At 44.3% G+C, this 18,675-nt stretch overlaps 1 protein-coding gene across 4 annotated transcripts in view; it reads right to left on the minus strand.

Moving 5' to 3' along the window:
- The window catches only part of ARHGEF9 (Cdc42 guanine nucleotide exchange factor 9), a 180,975-nt gene that overhangs the window by 129,769 nt on the left and 32,531 nt on the right, over positions 1 to 18,675 (minus strand). Inside the window, exon 1 of one of the 4 annotated variants that reach the window (XM_026848427.1) lies at positions 1,304 to 1,380. The exons of the other annotated variants lie outside the window; for them this stretch is intronic. The gene's annotated coding sequence lies outside the window, so the exon portion shown is untranslated. Of the gene's footprint in view, positions 1 to 1,303; positions 1,381 to 18,675 lie in introns of those variants that run through there. 4 annotated transcript variants of the gene reach the window in all.

Genomic DNA, 18,675 nt, shown 5'->3' on the forward strand with positions numbered 1-18,675 from the left:
CCCCCCAACTGTTGCTGGGTGGTAGACAAGGTTTAAACAGGACCCTAAACAAATTGGCTATCCACTGCAGACTGCTGCCTACACCCCCACATTACACTTCCAGCACCAGCTTCAGAGTCTTTCAGAAGCACGAACCATTAAGCTCCTGTTTGTGTGAGTATCTTAGAGGGGATGGAGGGCAGGAGCAAGCTGCACAAGGTGTCACAGACCTGGCAGCCAGGCATCGGGAGAGAACGAGCAGTGATTTCTGCGCTGGCTCCAAAATCATCCCCGCTGCCAGTAACATCTGCTGGGTGCCCCCGACGGAGCCGAAACGCAGGGGCTGAGCCAGGTGACGCCAGCAGCCCACGGCCCGATGCTGCCAGCCACCCTGAGCCGGTCCATGCCATGGGACCAGCCCGTAGGGATGCCCCGAGGCTCCCCGCAGGATGGAAAACGCCCAGGGAAGGGCAAAACAAAAAAGACCCTGCAAAACCCAGCCCTGCGCAGAGGAGAAAGCAGAGGGAAATGCCATTGCAAAGCAAAGCTGTACAAGGAGGGAGAGCTGGGGAGGAGGAGGAGTATCTCGGTAACAACCGCATCTCTTCACAGGGAAGTTTCTGAATGAGAAACAGGGAACCTCGCTGCGATGGGGGAACTTCCCCGCTTTTGCTCCTAGCAGATACAGTCCCTCAGAGCTGTACTCCAGGCACAGAGAGGGCATCTGCAAATTGGCAGTATTTTTTATTTTTTTTTTTAATTAAGCAGAGCTGTCACGGTTTAAACTGCTTTCCTGAAGCCTCTACACTTCAGAGGAGTGTTTTAGAGTCTGATGCAAGCAAAGGCAGGGACAGTCCAGCTCAGCAGCAAATTCAGGCTCCCCCCGCACCGCAACTCATCATCCACAGAAGGGGCAGATCTGACAGGTCCCAGCAGCGGTAACGCTGCCGACAGCCAGCATCCCCGTTTCAGTACTCCTCTCCTTCCAGTCCTCTCCCCCAGCTGTTACACCCCACATGCGAGCACCTGGAAAATCTTTTGCTTTCCCCCACAAACCCACCAGTTCACCTTAGCGAAACCCACCTCCCCAGCCCCTGCCAAGCACCACTCTCCCCCTCCCACGACCCAATGCATGCACACCCTCCTTCCTTTCTTTTAATTTCTTCTTTTTCTCAGCAGTTTGGGAATGCAGAGTCCATAAAATGGCTACAGAGTGATCAATGGTTTCAAGGACAAGGAGTAAAGGAGGAGTCAGGAGATAGGACGGAGGCTTATTTCCCCATCAAAGTACTGCAATAAGAGGAAAAGAGAAAGACATAGCTACCTGAACTCACCATTCCTGATCCATCCCTTAGCCACTGCATCTTGCTTCTGATGATGTCCTTATTATCAGGGAGGGGAAAAAAAAAAAATCCCTACTGCCTGGCGAGAGCTGGCAGGAAAAAAAAAGAAGCCCCCCACCCCCACCCTAGCCTGGAGCTTTCAGTCAGACATCCCTCAGCCCGGCAATCCCGTGCCTGTCAAGAGCACGTTATTAGCAGCCTCCTCACTACCTGGGATTGTAGTTATTTATTTCAGTCACAGATCGAGGGATTTGAGGGGAGGGGGATGTCTTTTTTTTTTTTTTTCCCTTGCCATGCTTTGAAACTCTGCAGCAGGAAAGTGGAAGGCAGGGAAGTGGAAGGGAGGAAGTGGGGACCCACCAGAACTTGGGGAGGGTCCCTGCAGGTGCTCAGCACCCCTGCCCTCCTGCCGATGGCCGGTCACTTGGCCACCGGCACTACGGGACTCCCAGATCTGCAGAGCCAGCACATGCCTCCGCACTCAGCAAGGGGCTAGGGATTTTGCTGACGTTTGAAGGACAGTAAGTTCTCGCTCTGCTCTCCACATGCAAGATAATTCCCCTTCCCATCAAAACAAAATGTCCCAGCCCAGAAAAGTGCTGCACCTACCCAGGGTTATCTTCCCCCTGGCACCATGCTCTGCTCCCCACTAAAGGTTTTAAGCCCCCTGCTCACTCCCCTTGCTTTTTCCTGTCAGAGCAAAGAAACGACAGCCCCCCACACAGTTAGAAAAGACAAGACACTCATTAAGCGTTCATCACCAATACGGCCACCCACCACGCTGGGGTAGATGAGATCAGTCTGTCTGGCGCTGGTTAGGAGAGGTGGCGAGAGCATATGGGATGCGCACAGCCAACTGGAAACAGGATCGAATCCTCCCAATTCTTCCAGCTGGGACACGTATGTCGACATGGCTCTTCCCATTTCATGGAGGAGACGTGGAGATCAAAAAGAGTTGGCCAAGACCATTCAGAGAGGCTGCTGCACTGTCACCAGAGCCTTCTGCCCACCCTCCTGAAGCTGACTGCCCGCAGGAAGGGGCAGCCCGTCGCAAGGACTGCCTCACACATGAATACAGTCAAAATATCCCACCAATATTCCCGGTATCTCCTCTTTGGCAGCTAATGAAGTCTGCAGCTAGCTTCAGAGGCAGGAGAAGGCAGCTACAAATTATGTAGACAATGTGGGAAATTGCTGACATCCTGCTCTAGGTACACAGAAGCCCACAGCCAGGATATACATACACTGCGTACACTGGATATACTGGTTCCATTACAAGATACACTGCTAAAGCTGTAAAGAACTTATATTCTCCTGTTACATTTGCAGAGAATTTAGAGTTGTGTTTGAATGGGGTTTTCTTCCATGCACTCCTGCCTCAAGGGCAGAAGGGCATTTGCATCTCCTGCTCCTGACCGCCAGAAGAGTCAACATTTTTTCTGCAGCTGGAGATTTTGAGTCAGGAAACAACACACAGCTCCTCATGACTACCATTTTCTGTTAGTCCTGTGCCATTCAGCAGGATGTGCATGGGATAAGAGCCTAGGTGTCTTCGCTTAGGACAGATGTACAGGCAAGAATGAAGGGACGCTGCCCAGCATCTCGTCACTGCTTGGCCCCCATATAGCCTACTCTAGTTACATCAAACCATATTCCATCACCTTTTATATATGCACTGACAGTTATCATTATTTCCAGAGATGACTGACAAAAGAAAGTCAGGAGGCAAACACTTATAGACATCCAAACTCTGGAATTCTGCCTAAATTTCCTATGCTGAGTGATAAAAACCTCAGGTAAGTTATTTACATCCAAAGGGGGACTTTCGTCTGAAAATCCCATCTCTGAAAACCATTCTGATATGTTGTCAGTCTGGGTCTGCTCCTCACCTTCCTCTCTGGGGGGAGCACAATCTCCTACTGCATGTGATGGCCATGTCTTTGTGCAGCCCTGGTTTTCACAGAACTCATAGGTACATCATCTGTTTGGGATGTCGGATCCAGTGGACTTCACCAACTGATTCAGAAGCTGTAGGGCTTGGGGAGACATGGGACAGAAGAACTGACAGACAGACCGACTGACATCCTGAATGCATGGGCATTGTTTCCTTCAGAGAATTGGACTAAAAATAAAGACAATGATCAGGTTACCTGTAATTGAAGGGTAAATGATTTTTCTACAAGGAAGTATTAAATGAGAGATCTGCATTGCTGCCAAGCACATATACAAATAATACAAGAAAAACCCTCTTAGGCACAGGATCATCTTTAAAACACACACTGCATCATCCCAGTAACTCCACTAACTTCAGACTTACACCCATCTTAACCTTGGCAGTGCAAATGGAGGGAGAAGTTGTCTGGCACATCCCACCCTGTTGCTCTAATTGGTAAAGTGGATCTGGAGGAGGAGGACAATTTTTGTTGAGGCTTGTTACACACAAGCAGAAATTATACCAATTTCTCTCCTCCTGCTCTCAGCTGTTGATTAGGCCTGTCAATAAGGCTAATATTCCACTCTTTCACTACCTATCCCTTGTTTATGTTAAGCTGATTTGAGAAGTAAACTGAAGGTTGCCAGGTTAATTCTTGCTCCCTTCAAAGGTGACAGAAGGCAACAAGGACCAGAGATTAGCCAAATCCCTGAATCAGCATCAGTCTGCACACAAATCCAGTCTTGCCCAGATCAAGGGGGCAGAGATTTTCTCTGGCACATGCAATCATAGAAAGAATCCAGCTGCGTTTCTGCTGCCAAGAAAATTCACCTCTGTTGCCTCACTCTCTATGCAAAGCATTTTGCAGCCAGCTAGAGGACAGGGGACCAAACCCAGAGCCCCTGCCAGAGCAAAGGGCACAATAGGAAGAGCTGCCTGTGAGTTTCTCCACAGGAGCAACCCCACAACAGAGGCAAGTCCCTGCCTTTCAGGAAAGGGCACTGAGTCTTGGCTACTCTGCCAGGCGTTTGAATGGGGACATTGCAACTGAGTGCACATGAATGCACAGTGGGTAGCCCTACCAGCACACACCAGACGCGTAGTATTTCAAACAAGGCACTGGAGCTGTGAGTCACACACAGCAGTATGGAGTAGCGCTATGGGCACTGCACTGGTAGTAAAATCCGTATCGCCTAAGGGGAAACGGAGGCAACTTTAAGTGTGTGGTATCTGCACAGAGTTTGCACTGCAGGCTCCTGCCCTGTGATTTAGCCTATAAAAAAAGGTGATTTCTACAACCAATGATAATGAACAAATCAATTTTGCTTGAAATAATTTGAGGAAATCCCTCTATTTGTAGAAAGGCACTGAAGACATAGGCAAGAGAAGAAGGTCCCTTTAGCTATCCCTTCTTCCCCACCACTCCACTGACAGGAGGTGGGGATGTGTCACAGCTGCACTGTCAGCACATTCCGTGTACTTCTGCAGAGGTTCACATCAGCTGGAGGTCTGCCAGTGCTGCTGCAAAGTCCCCAGGGGTAACTTGCACACCTGAGACAACACAAAGCAGCACCAAAACCCACTGGGGAAAGAGAGAATAGATTTTGCTTAGGTGAGCAGAGTGGGTCCTTGGATTGTCTGGGGATCACTCCAGAGTAAGTCCCTTGTAAGAACTCATATATTTCTCATCGATAACACAACGCCCCATTCCTTCTCAGCAGAGCTGTGGTCTGGTCATATTTCACCTGTCACACACTCTAGAAGTCTCTTTTCCTACAGCACAATGACCAAAAGTAGTTGGTGTGTTTCAGCCTCAGATAGCTGCTTCTGGATCCCTGTTGTCTGCCTTTTACCACACTCTTGAGTCTGGATCAAACAATTTTTAGGATAATCCAACCACTTGGTCTAAATCTGTACAGACTAATAAAACTTCTTGCAGCATGGAGCATCCTTCCAACTCCCCCAAGGGCTGAAGGGAAACTGCTCCCAGTCCACCGCTGGTTCAGGCTTTCACACTCAGCCCTGAAAGTCTCCATAGCCAAACCCTTGACCTGCACCTGTACCGCAGCAGCAGGCAGAGTGCAGCCCCACGCCGCACGCCCTGTGCCTGCAGCCTGAGTGGACCACTCCATGCATCTCCGTATACAGTAGCAGGCTACACACAAGGTAGTGCCAAATCACAGGTACATTTTCCCTTTGACAGTCTAGCTCAGTCTGGGGTCTACTGCTGACTGTCAAGTGACTGATATTCATAATGTGTAATAACCTCACAGGTGAGTAGAGATGTGAAGGTGGGGAAGGAAGGGACAAGGTCTACCTGGAAACTGTTCTGTAGTAGCAGTTGTGACTAAGGACTATAATTATTAGATTAATGCCACTTTTCCATGTGTAACTTTTCTCCTAATTACTTGCAGCTGGAGAATGATTCAAAAGCAGAGCAAATGGGTATGAGCAGAAAGACATTTACTATCACATTGCACTGCTGAAAAAGCAATCTCTATCCTTGTACCTTATCCAATACATTTGGAGTCATATAAGTAACACACATGAGACTTTAACAACATTCCCACTGCAATCTGCTGTCTGATCCAATATATGCAGACACCCACCCTGCTCATCCACCGCTATTTACTATTATGCTGCAGTATCGCAGAGCAGCTTTTGGGTGCAGATCTGTAGTTTGAGACGGATCCAGAATACAATACTGGGATCCCAAACTTGACGGCTAGTTTTCTTGCAACCTGTGAGAGCAGTGAAGAAAGCACAACAGTATTACAGGATTTTACCTGCCTCTAATCTCTTTTCTTCACTATATTACCACATCACCACTGAAATCTCCTTTAGATCTTCAAGACCTCCAATCTGTAACCCCACCATAAGAATAACTCTATAAACCACTCTCTGGATGTGGAAACTTTTTCTAAGATGCTGCTTTTCCTCCCCTGCCACTGCCTTCACAAGGGGATTTCCCTTCCTTTTCTTTTCACCCACTCTCACTTTCCTCCCCAACTGCAATGTTGACTGCAGGCCTTGGAGAACATCCCCTAGCAAACGCCTCCCCATCAAAATTCCAGCCCTGAATTGCCTCATTCAGGCAGGAGCCTGACAGCACTCTTTGGAGAGCCCTGTCACACAATGGTTATTTCACTGCTGCAGAAGGCAGATGTTCTTTATTACATATTGGAGAGCACAAATATGTTCTTGCAGCCACTCTCTCTATTGAGCTGAAAAGGCACCAAATCCTACAGGTTAATTAATGAGAAAGGAGGGGAATTTGTCTAACCTCTACTAGGAATTATCCAGCCTGCCTTTATAAACTAATCAGCCATGCTACACAGCTATGAAATACGTATCTTCCTTCAGGAAAAAAACCCAAACCCCACGGAATACTTTCATAATGGCCCACTGACTCTCAGATTAGCACAGCAATAATGCAGTGCTTCAGGCTCTTGCAAAGTATTATTATTATTTATGGTACATTACAAGATACTTTGTTTGTTCTTTAATAGAAGATGACATATGCAGAAGCCCCAGATACAAGTGTCCTCCTGAACTAACTCTGACACAAAGACAGTTTTAGTCATAAATTATAGCACTTGAACAAGTGCATAAAAATCATTTGCTCTGACGTAAGCGATCGGGATCTTGCTGTTTACCACAGAAAGAGAAAAAGATTATTATCTCCCTCTTGCAGCTGCCAACTAGTGGCATAAGGTCTTCCCATGACTTGCCCAGGATTACACATCAAAACAGTAGCAGGGACAGACAGGGGAGTCCAAACTTGTCTCTCTCTGCTCCAAACCGCTTCTCCAGTCCAGGTCAGTTACATGTATGTACACTCTATATGCTGGCACAAACTAGTTATTTCTAATGTAATTATGTATACTTGGCATTATTAATTATGCAGTATATTTATATTTAGCAGTCACACTGCAAACAGACCCCAGTCTGTTCCAGACAGAGGTATCATATACAGACTACTCCTACGGTAAAGCAGGTAAGTGACAGAATGGGCCACAGCGACGCTGTCCACAGACTCTCCCCGAAGATTACTAACTTACTTATTTGAGCTTACTAAGAGGACAACAGCTTCAATTTTTGAGAGGATGAAAACAAACTAACTTTCATGAAAGCCCTAGTTGGAAAACCACAGTTTGAAAACGTGTTTGTAAAAAGCAATTTTTTCTTAAGTAAATTATTCAGTTCACAGCACAAGACCTCCCAGACACACCAACATTCCTCCCACCCTTCTCCACGCTATCCTGCGGGATGGCTGAGGCGAGCCCCAGCCCGGCCCCTGGGAAGGCAGCAAAACATGCAAGTCCCGTACTCGCCTCCCTTCCAGAACCGCTCCCTTGCCAAGTTGCCTCCACAGTTTGCATCTTGTTTACTATTCCTTCTTCCTTGTCACCCCCGTCTGACTGACAAGACGACTCATGCCTCAGCCCATTTGATTTGCTAATATCTTTCAACTTTTTCCAACAGTGGCATTTTTAAAAACTCCCACACCTGCTTTAATTAAACCATGGCAGTCTGTTGCCAAGGAACATGCTCTGTTGCTAAGACCTCTGCTTTGGAGGCAAAAATTAATAACCTGCAGTCAAATTAAACTCTTAGGGTGATGAGGAAAGCACCCCAGTTCAGCTCCCCATGCCTGTTAAAAATCTCTCCAGTATCCAAGTCTTCTTCATGTCCATCTGTTACTAGCACTGCCCTAGTTCTGCTTATTCAGGGAAAATCCTATGGAGATTAAAAAAGGAATAAAACTAAATTTGGAAAAGAAAGGGTTTTACAATAGCACAATGCTCATATATAAATTCACTTCATTTGTGTACTTAGAGAGAGATACGCAGCCACGAGAGGTTTTTTTAAAGAAAACTAGAGCTTAATATTACTATTCACTAAAAGATCTACAGGGAAAGAATATGCTCCCCAGGTTAGGCATTTTAAGGTCAGAAGGGACTGGCAAAGCCATATATCCTGCAGCCATCCCTGCAGGACCCAGGGACAGAGCCTCCTGGCCGCAGCACTGTCATGCCTCGTGGCCTAGGGGCTCTTACTGTCCACCCCTATCACAACATTAAAAGCTAGATTCACTCAAGCTCCTGTCTGTCCCCTCTCCCCCACCCCAACCCAGCGGGAATCTCACTGAAGCTGGGTGCATTCAGACATCCCAACCTGGCCTACACCCACAAATATATACTAACCCCTGGAAGAGAAATGTTTTTCCTCCCATCCAGAGACCTGCACTGGCAGAAACCACAGCGGTGAGATGGCACGGTGTGATCCAGCCAAGGCAGAGCTCCCACTGAAGTCCATGAGATTACTCCTTGAATAACAATTTTACAGCCTGGCTCTCAATAAACAAAGCTATTGTACAAAAGGCAAGTAGATTGGTCTCCTAAGACCTTGCATCTCCATCAGGCAGGTGAAAGCTTAACGAGCAGGTCATATTTATAAGGTTATGGCCACAGTTCATCAAAATGCATAGAGTGATGCGAAGAAGTCTTTCATATTCACTTGTCACTCTTCTAGCTCCATTATTTAATTCAAGCTGTGACCTGTGGCGCTGGCTGCTGAGCTTAAGCAACTCAATTCACGGCCATGTTTTCATGGCTTCAGTTAGTCTGAGTTACAAGTGTGTGGTAAGATGCCCTTAGCCAAGCAAGCTGCACAGACAGGAGTGCACCCTGGAGCAGGGAGGGCTCCCAGAGCAGCTGAACCTCAACCCTACAAGTATAGCATATCCAATGACGGACACCCAACATAACAGTATTTTGGCCGTATTGTCTAGAATGATGTATATTTAGTCCTTACAGGCATATTTTTCTCATGTGCCTGGGTCAGGTCAATCTCAAGGTTTCTAGTGCCTTCATGCACACTTCCCTCTCTGCTTTCTCATGCCTGACATCAGCTGTGCCCAGAGCACAGCTGGGCAAGTGAAATAGAAAGGAAAAGGAGCAGCTGGGACCAGTCCCAACCTCACCAGGAGAACTCTTTGTGCTGGAGAATCATCTGCCACTTTAATCAGTGTAAGGAAACCTCTTTGCCAAGTCCCTTTATTAACTGTAACTATTGACTTTGAGTCAGGAAAACTACCCAGAGACACGCTCCCCTTCAACACTTCAGGCTGCTAAAGCATCTTGAGGCCCTTCTGAGAGAACACTGCTTTGAGTCACCCACTGGAGTCAGAAGAAAGGAAGAGACACACTCTCTGCCCCACCCACCATCCACAGAGGGATGTAAATTCACTGAAGACCAAAGGTTGCAGCTCTTCAGCTGAGCTTGCTGCTGTCATCCCAGGCTAATTTTCAAGACCCCTCCAAGTCCCACAGTCCCCTCATCAGACTTTTGTTGACACAGCCAGTCCACAGTTCAACCCCACTGAGCTCAATCTGCAAAGCAAAGTTTCAATCTTGTTTCATTTTTCAGCAGTATACAAAATTAACTTTCTGATACCACCCTTCTTAAAACTTCCATCCCTGTTCCCCTCCCTAAACCTACACTTCCTTGCTGGTGTCCTCTGAAATTGTTAAAACTCATCTGCCTGCAATAATTACTAACTCAATGGTTTAATTCTAAATGAAGTGAGATCCCTCTTGGGTTTGTTTTATTATTGCAGAGGAAACAGGCCATTGGCTCAAAGAGTCTCTGGCTTGCCAGGAAGAAAGCAGCAGGAAGGGGTATTGCTCTCCCACTGTTCCCATGTCTTTCATTTCTGCATTGCCACACTGGATGTTACGCCGTATCAGTGCAGCGAGGTGTGCAGTAACTTGAGGAGACAGGCAGATCCAAGAGGAGACAAAGGTTGCCCCATGGAAGCCATTTCACAGCAGGGATGCTCGACAGCAAATACAGGGTGTAAAACATGGACAAGGATCATCTAACATCTTCCAGAGCGTTTACAATTTTAGGTCATAAACCAACAGAAGTCTACAGAGGTCAAATCTCAGGAACAGTTATGAGACTGTAGTCAAATAAATAAAGGGGTTAAAACCAGCTGAAGTACAGCCTGGAAAGCCTTTTTATAGAAAAGCAATTCCTTTATTAAACACAAATCCTCACATGCATACAAAGCCATAAATATGTAGCATTCTCTCCCTCTAGTGGCTGGAGGCTTTGAAATTGAGAGGATGGAAAATGACCCTGCAATTCCTCGAAACTAATGGGAGTTGTCCCACTCTGCTGGCTCCCTGAGGGTTTTGGGGGACAGACAATCACCCCAACAGGTACTAAGCCCAGATAAGGTATTACATGCTTTGCAACAGCCAAGCCCCATCAGCACTATGCAGAGTAAGATGCAATGAGCTGGTATCTAAAATTCAGCCAGCTTTCACTAGATGCCTACGGGTTACTGTGCCAGAGTCACTTACCTGCATGCTTCGCTTGATTGTATTTGTTTTCTTCTCCACAATGTTCCACTTTATGAGACTAGCACTTGTTAATGCACCATCACCAAGAACATACAAGAGCCACTCCATACTTATTCTCACCACATCATCTAACACCAGTTGGTCTGCCAGGTCTGCTCACACCTTAAAATGTCAGCATGCCCGTAGTAAAACACGAGGCATAAAAAAAGAAAAATCACCCTGAGATGGTCTGACTGCACAAAGAGAGCACTAGTGAGACAAACCAAGTGTGTAACTTAAAATGACACAATAGAAAAAGCTCCACAATAAACTGTTTCTGAACATACTTATCTTAGTGTTAGTACTGCTCAAGGGTTTTAAAGATCACTAATTACCAAGCTCTGCATCACAGTTTAGGTTCCCTGGCTTTTCTATTTATAGGAGTGCTGGGAGTTTTCACATAAGCCTTCTACCACTCAACTCATCCTCTAAGGATAACTAGCATGGTATATGATCTTCATTTTAAATAAATGTAGCATTGTTTAGAAGGACAGCATTCTTGGAAGGAAGACAACATGGCAATACCATTTCAAGACAGCTGCTTTCCACTAACTGCCATACAACTCTACCATTTCATTTATTTTAGCTAAAAGAAAACACATCAGACTCAGTCACAGGCATCATTACATCAGCACAAAATATATGTGTGGGGGTATGAATGCTGGATGAATATTCTCAACAGCAGAAAAAATATTCTTATAAAAGGCCAGGGAAAAAGGAAGAAAGAGGTGAGGGATGCTATCCAAGTGAGTTGGTGGTTTTGATTCAAGGATAACACTTGCAAATATTCTTTGCAGTTTTTCCAGGTTTGCATGCCAATCAGAAGCATATCTGAGACTTTTCAAGAGCCCTGGGAGAAGAGGGTGAGTTCAAACTGGGAAGGTCTCAAGTTTTGCAGATTTGCACAAACAAGAAAATAACACCCAGAAGGTTAGCTTGTTTTGAACTGGCCTGGGAAAGGTTCATAGAGCTCCCCACAACCCCTCCAGCTCTCTGGCCATTATCTCAGCCACTTCTCTCCCATCACCTCTAAGGATGACCATAAGTGTTGATTTTTGAAGAAGTGGGTGCAAACCAGAATACATTCACCCAAGCAGATGTCTGTAAGAACCAATGTGAGGGAGGCAGATGTTAAAAACCACATTTATGCCAAAATCCCATTAAACCGTATTTAATTCAGAACCCATTAAACTGTCCCAGCGTTTTCGTGCATCTAGTTCCCAGCTACTCATGAGTCACGAGAGTCAGGTCCACCCTTTGCCTTCCAAAATTGTCCTTTGCCATTTGGTACTTTGAATGGCAGTGAAGCTTATAATTAGGTCTTAAATGTGCTACAACATCACTGCTGAGTACAAGGGATTATACAGAAGTAAAGACTTTAAAAGCCCATGTGACGTGAAGTCAGAACACCACCTATCGCCTTCTGGAATGCTAAATATACCCATATTTTACTATATACTTGTCTACTTAGCTGTCTCAAGAGCAGTCTGTATCAGTCCCTAAAGGAGGCAGTTTGCTATTTATATATATAATGTGCTTAGCAATTTTTATCACTGAGTTGCATAGTTATATTCTACATGGGGCTTTTCATCCTTTTAAACTTCAACATGGGGAAAATCTACGCTACAAACTAAGCTTCACAGGTTCTTAGACAGGGATGTCATCAGACAGGATGAGTGTCCTAACGCCTCCAACACTGTTATTCCTGTAAATTGACAATTTTTAACAATGTTTAGAATATGGCATGAGAAATAAGTTATACATTGAAATTTTTCCTGTATTCCATCTACAAGAATGCTAGATTTTTGTGGTTTACTCCAGATTTTCACAAAAGAAAGGTGTACATAGAGTCCCTCAAGAAAGAAATATGCAAGGTTACTCGCATAAGCCAGGTCATTTTTTAAAATCAAGATCATTTTTTAAATGCAAGATCATTTTTTAAAATTTCTTCCCAAATCTAAAGCTTCTGGAAACACAAGTAGACACACTGATTCACATGGCTAAAGACAATCACTAAGACTCCTTAAAATCCCAACTGTGAAAAACCAAGACAGAATCAAAGGCACAGTGCTAAAATAAATGCTGGGTGAATGTCCCTTGCTTGCTTAAACTGTCAGATGGGACCTATAATGGCATTCAAAATACATGAAATGCACAACACAGTTCAACCAAGCTGCACCAGAGGCTATAAATGCAGCCAGAAAACTCCTCTTGAGTGTGCTGAACCAAGCAGTCTGCTTGCCATTTACCACCTGGATCTTGCTGGGAATTTTTTTTTTAAGGGGGTGGGTTTGAAATGTACAGGATTGCTTATAAAATACAATTTTTCTTAATTAATCCATGTTGTGAAAAGATAAAAATAGTCTTTTGGGGACAGCAGACTAACTATAGAGGCACCACAAAAATATTCCTGGGTGAAATGAAAAGGTGTGAAATACATATTCTTAAAAAGAAATGGGTGACTTATGTTTTACTCCGCTTCTACTATGCAGCCATATGTTGGCTGCTGTGTTCTATTAATAAACTCAGTGCTTTGCCATTATCCCACTTCATGTCTGCATAAGCTCGACTGGTACATAATTTTGGGTACATAAATACTTAATGTAGATACCTTCAGTGGATAGCAATGCTCAGGTGTCAGTCTGCCATAAAGAGAATCTGATTAAGTCTCCTGCAAACCGCTCTATTAAGAACTATACTGATCCCACACAACTCACAAATACGAAGGGAGGGGCTCCCTCTGTGTCTCTAAATGACACTAATCTCTCACTGATATATGGGCCTTTTCATTATAAAGACACATAAAAACCATACAGAACTTCCTCCAGCTTTGAACCACAGCCACATCTCGGGTAGAACATCCCAGCTCACAGTTGGCACAAAGCAACACAAACATGGAAAGTAACAGTGTCCCTGAGATGCATCTCCTCAGCAAACATCAGCTAAGGGACACACATACTAGACACTGCATAATAACTTAAGCAATTTCTTCTTTCAAAGTAAAACATCCATGTTACACAGTAGCTCTCTGCTAAAGTTTCTGGCACAAAGCAGCTTTCACATACAGCTGCGCAACCTTAGCTACTTCGGTCTTACATCAAAACTGTCAGCCCGTGGATCAATATTACACATGAACTCAGTTGGCAAATAGGTTTTGCAAAATTTTTGTATCTTCTTTGAGACTAACCGTATTTCAAAGGTGTCTTCACAGCACTCTGTGACATACCCAGGCTAGTTATAAACTTACCAAATGGGAAGTGGAAATGCATCAGCAAGGAGCTCTTTGCTGCCTGCCCACAGATGTGGGCTGACCACAGTGATTTAAAGCGAGTTTGAGTGCATGCTGCAGTCCTGGCAAATGTATTCTCCCAGGGATGGCAAAACCTTGTGTCACTGGGGGTAGCATAATCTATTTACCCAAAGTCTGGGGCTGTGAGCTAGTTTTACCTAAATATATATATATATATATATATATGTACTCTTCACAAGGAGATAGATAAAAGGCATTATTGCTTGAAATCATTGCAGGATGATATAAATTGTTAGTTACTGGTTGATAACTTTTCCTTGGTTGTAAAACAATCAGCCTCTTCATGTTCAGTCACTACACACTGGAGAGAATATGACTTATTACAAAAGGTAGGAAATTTAACAGAGATATTGATATGTCATCAGAGCCCTGTGTGCACGCTTGGTGTCTGGGGGACACAGGAGATGTTTGATCCCTTCTTGGATGAAGTATACAGAATAACTTTGATTTCCCTCCTGTTCTCTCTGAAAATGACAACATATTTGTCCCAACCAAGGGACAGAACGCTGTTACATTTGTCACAAGCAAGGGCAGAATGCTGTCATAACATCCTTTTAATCACATTTCTCATGACCAAGCAACATTACTTTGTCCTAGACTAGAAACAAAATAGTTATCTTCTAAAAGGAGAAAAAATTTGTTTAAACCAAAGAGGAGTGAGTGAGTTAATTTTTCCAATTCAAAATAAAGCAGATCGTTCTCTAGCCATGTTCTGATTACATCAGCAACTCTAACTGCTCAGGCTTTTTGGTTGCATTTCCTCCAAAACATTTCCCAAGGTTTTTTTGAGTTTGCAAAACATTACTGGAAACCAAAGAAAAATTGGATTTTGGAAAAGATTCCCAGAATCACTGCTCATTAGAGAATGTTTTTGTTAAATGATTTGCTTTGATACCTACAGTTCCGTCTGGAAAACAGAAAACCATTTTACTTCAGGAACAGGAAGGACGCATCTTGAGAAGGGACCTAGCACTGAATGATTATTCATCAGGAACCTTATTTTTTTCTCCAAAGTCCCCAGCAGTAATCTAGACCCTCCCCTCTGACTTAGAGGTTTTAAAAGAAAAACAATGGGAAACCTCTTTAAAAAAAAAATCAATTAACTCCACAAAAAAACCCAACAAAAAAATGAACTAAGCACTTCTTGCTCTGTATGCATCACATTCAGAATAGCAAGCCTGGATTCGACATATTTAGGCACCACAGTATATCTGCTCAATCTTTCTGGTCTGCCAGTTGTTGTTCCATTCATAGCTCACACTCCTTTATTTCTTATATGAGCTCAGGCTCTATTTTCTGATGATAGATAAACCTCGTAGTATCATTTTGGCCCTGGTGGCTATGAAAACTGCATGCAGAGAAAATGGCTCATTATGAGCTCTCCCCCCCACCTGAGTTTTTTTCTTTTTCTTTTCTCCCTCCACCTCGCCCCATTCTTCTTGCATTTCAATGTTATTTTTAACATTTAATAACAGCTCTGGTCCCCCATCCCAGATGGGGCCAACTCCTGTGATACCCCAGGCATTTTCTGCTCCCATTGACTTTGAGCCTACATAAACCAAACTTGAGCAAGAGGGCTGAGCTCTAGTGGCTCTTAAGTATCCACTTTTTTTGTAATATTCTTAATGCTGGATCTTGTAAGACCCCAATTCATTTTACACTCATTTACAGGAATTATACACCATATTCACTTTCTCTTTTACTGAAATGGAGCTAGTTGTTGAAGGCAGCCATTATTTGACAGCCCACAGAAACACCATACAATAGATTAATCCCCAAAGTAAAGAACACTCAAATGCACATTGTACTGTAGGCATCAAGGAGCTGATCAGAAAATTGAGGCTTCTGCACAAAACACTCACAGATATTAAAACCGGCTTAGGTCGTGGAAGGTTTATGTTTCTTGTTTGTGGTGTGGTTTTTTTAAACAAACTTTCTGAAGAAAATTTTCGGTTTCACCCCAAACCTAAATGTGTTGACAGACACACTTGATTACAGTTCAGAGCCTAAAAACTTTCAGGTCCTTGTTATTTGAACCTTCACCCTCAAAAAGAAGATAAAAACTTCCAATGAGCAGAACAAACCCAAAAGTTGAGTGTTAATCTAGTTTTCTGACCCAAACCCACAATGTCAGTGGAAAATATTCAAGCAGCACTTAATGGAACTGTTCAGCATAAGACTGAGTGCACATTGGTCAATCATTGCTGTGTTAGTCATGATAAATAAAGAGAAGACAGAAATGTCTTATTTGACATTGCACTCCTACTGGCTCCAACAGGAGTTTTACAGGTGGATTTATTGCAAAACCCCAAAATGTTATTATATTGCTGTTGTGCTCATTCAGTGGCTCTTGGTTAGCGATACAGGATGGACCAGCAGGGACATTCCTCAAGAGAATATGCATGAGCAGGACTCAAAAATCCTTGGCAATCTTGCACAGCTCTGCAAACGCAGGAGCTTCAGGCTAGCCCCATTTCTCTTCGAGGTCTCAAGTAACTCGACCAAGCCTAGGTGCACCACAGGAATGCAAGGGAAACTGGAAACTAGTCCCTTCGCAACCATCCTGGATAGTATGAGCAATCCTGGTCCATTCTTGTCTACTGCCCTGCCAGGGACAAGGCAGTGCCCCGCAGCACTGCCACCAGGGAGCTGTATTCGCTGCAAACACCCTTAATTTCAAAACCTTTCCCCAAGCATGAGGATGAGAGCACACCAGACTGAGAAATAATAAAGAGCAGCAAGCTCTGGCAGCCCTGCAGTTTCCTCACCGGGAAGCGGCTCCTGCAAGCTTTCCCTATGAAGCATGAAGTTTTTAGTAATATCCTCAAACATCCACAGAACTCACTGACAAGGAGCTATCTTTGGTGATCACAGGAGGACTGTGGGTCTGACCTGCCTGGGGAAGCCAAGGTATACTGCAAAAGCTCCTTAAGAAACAGGTAATGCTGTATGACTAGAGCTGTTTGTGATCATGTTAGTAGGAACAACAGGGCAATTTATCCTTGATGAAATTACTTTTTTGTAGTTGTTGTTGTTGTTGTCCACTTGCTTTATTTGTTCCCTCGAGGAGATTAGTGCTTTTTTGAGTTTAGAAAGACTATTGAACCTTTAAAAATCAGTGTACATGAAGCTTGCTAGAAAACTACCTCTGGTATGTTCATACAGTACACTACATTGATTATGTTGCATACACAGTCTTTCAGCACATTAAATTGCTTCTCCCTGAAAGCTCTTCTCCCACTGAGTCTGTTAATTGTTTCTGCTTTTAAAAGTTATTAGTGAATTTAGAATTGGGTATAGATGCTGATTTAATAACCCCCAAGACTCCGAAAAAGATATTGGATAAGCACTAGCAACAAAAGCCTCACTGCACCATTCATTAAATATGACTTTGAAACGCATCCCCCCCCCCCCCCCAAAAAAAAAAAAAAAAAAAAAAAAAAAAAGGAAAGCATCAGTCCATTCCTCATCCTCCCATCACACTGCCATAATAAGGCCAACTTCTCCCCCAAGGTAGGGCCTCATCCAGCTCCTCTCCTGAGAACAAACCAGCTCCTCACTGACACAAGGACACCATGTGCAATGCTCCTGGACAGGGAGATATACAAGTCTGTGCCCTCAAAGCACTTTCAGTTACCATCTGTGCACATATATTGGTACCTGGGCAACTGGACAGGAGGTACTAACACTCCCCATCACAGAGTTGCCAACAAAAAGGCTCGGTTCCCTGTTGGTTTTCCCTCCTCATCAGCAAGTTTTTGCAGGACCGACAGCAATTTAGAATGAACCTGTTTCTCAGCACAAGCCCCCTGAGCCATCTGTCACGCACATGCCACCCCCACTTATCATTTCCAAGAAAAAATCACCATTTCTTTACCCTCTTGGAAGTACATTCTTCTTTAGCAGCATGGTGATAAACACACGCCATTCCCCACCTGCCCAAGGTGCACCAAGCTGGAAACTGCTGCTTCCTTTTCTTTATAATGTATAGTGGGAAGACCTGACTTTGATTTCTGACCTAGACCCCTTGCTTTCTCTCTAAAGCCATTCAGCAAAATCTGAACACTCAGTGTCAAACCTCAGTGTTACAGAAGCGCCTTCAGGCAGAAAATGTGTCCCAGAATATCACCTCCAGACTCTGAGCCAAGCTTTGGGAATCCCAAATCATCCCTAGGCTCTCACTGCTTCTCCCACTCTTATCTGTCTTTTCAAGCTGCTCTTTCAGAGATGAGATGTGCTCCCTTTAACAAGGCACATTCTAACAAATCAAGTATTTTTCCTTCAACAAGGCTCTTGTTCCCAGATGTGCATCTCCTGCCTGCTTTGGAAATCCCATTTGAAACTGCACACAAGAACATTTTTAAGACTCATGAACTGATATGGTGGGGAAGAAGAAAAAAGAAAGCTGCCTGAATGTCTCTGAGATGATGAAACAGCAGGACAAATACCCCCAAACGTAAAAACTTCTCCAGTTCAAACAATAATTGAAAAACAGTTCATTTGTGTCTGATCTAAAAGTAAGAAGTGCCCTGGGAAGGCATCCTCTCTAAAAAGTTAACACCATGTGAATCTCTATCCAGCCTCTATACCACGGATGATGCCAACTGCTACTGGGCACCAGAGTGGGCTGTCCCCACACAGTGACTCAGGGGAGTGGTTCTCAGTTGGGTTAGCTGAGAAACCTCAGGCAGATGAACA

This window comes from Athene cunicularia (assembly GCF_003259725.1).
Source record: "Athene cunicularia isolate RWA chromosome 4 unlocalized genomic scaffold, athCun1 chr4_part3, whole genome shotgun sequence".
Classification (NCBI taxonomy): domain Eukaryota; kingdom Metazoa; phylum Chordata; class Aves; order Strigiformes; family Strigidae; genus Athene; species Athene cunicularia.